Genomic DNA, 3677 nt, shown 5'->3' with positions numbered 1-3677 from the left:
TACTACGAGGTTCAGGGATTTAGAGAGGGAATTCCAGACCTTGTGATTGTGGCTGAAGGCACGGCCACCAATAGTGGGGCATAGGGAGGGAGGGAAGTATAAGAGGCCCCAGAGATGGAGCATTCATGGTGGGGTTGTACGTTACGGAGATAAGGAGGGTCGATGAAGAGATTTGAATACAAATGGGATGAATATTCGCACCGTTTTAATGATGTATGAATGGTATAAGAACATTTTTCTGCCTGCAAAATTGGACAGAAGCCATTTTCATCTGTTTGTGCCTTTAATTCCACCCCCCCACCCCCGCCCCCACCCCACCCCTTGAGTTGCCAGGAACCTCTCAATTTTTCTCTGCCGAGTCTCGACTGATTGCACTATTGTAATGAGTGCCAGTTTGTACAGGTTCCTGATTTTGGAAATGCACTTTGGCCAACTCAGATTAAAATTTACAGATGAAGCTGCTGCCCAGGATGTTTGACCGTATCATCTTACCTCCCTGTGCCCCAGGGATGTTATATCCAGCCTCCACCGAATCCCTAGAGGGCAGCCCATCCATCCTATGAATGAAGGAATTGAGTGCAATAAAACCATCCAATTTTATGGGGCTTTTGGCTCCCCCAAGATCCAGGACACAACTGATAGTATCACAGAGGTTTGCAAGCTCCTGTATTAAAACTCCTTAACGATCTCAACAGAAAGGGCTTCCTCTCCCTCAACAACCAGATCGGGTGTGACAATATGCGGAGGATTATATATGTCAACCTCCAATATGTTGGCGTTGTCACCATGCCATCAGCTTTCCAAATTCAGCCCTCTTTGACCTCTTCAAGGAAGAAAAGTCACATCGATGGATGGAATATGAATGTCAAACCCTCCCCCCTGCCCCCTTGGATAACACTGCGCCGGCTGCTCCTTAACCAGGGATCCGCTGCAGGTTCCAATGACGTTGCCATTCCTTGCATTGGTTCCTCCAACGAAGTCAAAGTTTCTGTGACGTTGCTACAAAGGTGAGGTATAGACGTGAGAGTCACACCTGTCTGTTGCTGCACATCCTCGAAGATTGAACTCCGACCCTGTGCCTTGGTGTGACATTCCTTGAATATACTTTCGAGGTGAGTACCAATTAGTTCTGGGTCCACATCTCGGAAACCAGAGGCAGCCTTCTCCTTGGCCCCTGCTAGAAAGATCTTAACTCATTTCCCACCTCTACAGCTTCCTCGTGCTCTGTTAATCATATCCTAACTAACAGTGCATAATGACCGGTGCGTGAACCTATCTGAGTTGGAGTCTGGGAATGAAGAAGGAAGCAGGTAATGACTTGGAGGGGTTGAGGTGGATGAACACAAGGCAGGAGGTCTCTGTAGGAACTCATGCAGACTGCCTCTGCCACATCATCCTCCTCAACATCATCACAGTTGACAAGGAGGTAACTCCTCCTCATCCTCACCATCGTCCTCCTCCTCCTCCTGTGTCCCCTCTTGCTGTGGTGGATTTACAGGAAAGGAGGGTTGAGGCAACGAATGGGTGATCATTGAGCCCAGGGAGACGGAGAAGGGGATGGAAGGCAGTGTCCACATGCGCCAAGGTGCCCTGGTCTACATTTATCCCCCAATGAACACCTGCAAACAGATCACCTGATCCTTTATTTCATTCCTGTTTGTGGGAGCTTGCTGTGCAAAATTGGCTGTGTCTCCTATACTTTAAATGTAATTCACTGGCCGTAAGATGCTTTCAGATGGCCTAAGGTCATGAAAGGCGCTATAGGAATGCAAGTCTTTCTCCCTTTCATTCTTTCTTTCTCTCTTACATCCCTTCTTCTTTCCTTCCATTCGGCCTCTCACAGCTGCACTCCAGACGTGCCTCAATATAAGCCAAAGCACATCCAATGGCTGAATACAGAAAATTACCTCATAAGTTACTCTTCAAGTTGCCAGGCTGTAACAGAGCATGAATGGCCTTCTGCTGTGCCTCTGGCTCTGGAGTCTAGGTGACTTGTGCAACAGACTGGTGCTGGGCCATGGAAACAGCTGTTTGACCAGGTGGGGGAGGGGAGGCATGGGAAATGGCTTCTATGGTGTTTGAGCCAATCAGATGCACCTTTGTGAGTGTGTCCAGAGAGATAGAGAAAGGGGAGACAGAAAGCGATTGAGAGATAAAGGGAGAGGTAACATGGGACAGAGGAGAGAGACACCGAGAGATAGAAAGAGAGAGAGAGTGAGGGGAGACAGAGGAAGATAAGAGGAGTGAGAGATTGCGAGGGAAAAACAGGAGAGAGATAAAAGGGGAAAACAAGAGAAAGAGAAAGCAAGAATGAAAAAAAGAGTTAGGAGACTTTTAAGTAATTTGCAAACTATTTACTACTTGGGGGTTTTTAAACTTATTTGTAGGGAGCCCTCCGTAAATACTAACAAACTCCCAAGGGTCCGCCTGTAAATACTGACACACTCCTAGAAATCTATTGTAAATATTCACACACTCCTAGCAATCCCCTGTAAATATTTAAACACTTCCATGTGCCCTTCTGAACTTTAATGACAGCATCAACTACCTAAAGACAGACAGTGCTATCTTTGCATTAAACATTTTTATTAACGTTCATGTCAGAATTAATGTACTAGTGAGTCAACAAATAGCAAAATCTAAAGACAGCTGGAGTGAAATCTGATGACCTGAAGATCTCCTGAGACCTCATGACCTCCTACTGCAAAAACAACGTACATTTATTTGACTTAGTAAACTATCCCAGGGTGCTCCACCGGAACATAACCAGGCATAGATTGACATAGAGCCAAAGGCAAGCACAGTAGGACAGGTGGCCTAAAGTTTGGGCAGTGATGTTGGTTTTAAGGAATGTCTTAAAGGAGAGAGGGGTGGAGAGATTTAGGAGGGATTTCCAGAGCTTTAGACGGCCGAAAGCACGGCTGCCAATGGTGGGGTGAAGCAAGTATGGACAGGAGGCCAGCGTTGGAGGAATGGAGAGTTCTTAGGGCTGGAGGAAGTTATAGTAGGATAAGGAGGACATGGGGTCATCACTCAGTCCAGTGACAAAAAGGATGTCAAGGCTGCAAACAATCTGGTTTGGTCTGAGACGGAGGCCTGGTAAGTTTTTTAAAAAATTCATTCTTGGGGAATGTGAGCAGGTGGTGGTGAGAGATCTACAACTGAGTGGCTTGCTAGAGCCAGTTCAGAGTCAACCACATAGGTGTGAGTCTGGAGTCACATGTAGGCTAGACCAGGTAAGGACAGCCGATTTCCTTCTCTAAAGGACGTTAGTGAACCAAATAGGTTTTTAACAACAATTCAGTCGCTTCATGATCACTATTACTGAGACGAGCATTTTATCTGAGATTTATTAGTGATTGAAATTAAATTCCTCCAGCTGCTGTGTGGGATTTGAACGCATGTCTCCAGACCATTAGACTAGGTCTCTAAAGTACACATTACCACTATGTTACCATCCCTATATAAATGGAATTGACGGATATGGATCTGGGTTTGTGGTGGGGGAATAAGGACAATGGCTTTGGTCTTCCCAAAGTTTAACTGGAGGAAATTACGGATCATCTAGCGCTGGATGTTGGACCAGCTGTCTGACAACACAGAGGCATTCCACAGGTAAAGGTGTAGGAGTGGAACCAGGCAAGGGCAGTTTTAATCACCTGGAGGAGAGCTGTTTG

The sequence above is a fragment of the Heterodontus francisci genome, chromosome 40 (genome assembly GCF_036365525.1).
Source record: "Heterodontus francisci isolate sHetFra1 chromosome 40, sHetFra1.hap1, whole genome shotgun sequence".
Taxonomy (NCBI): domain Eukaryota; kingdom Metazoa; phylum Chordata; class Chondrichthyes; order Heterodontiformes; family Heterodontidae; genus Heterodontus; species Heterodontus francisci.
This window is presented reverse-complemented; position numbering follows the sequence as displayed.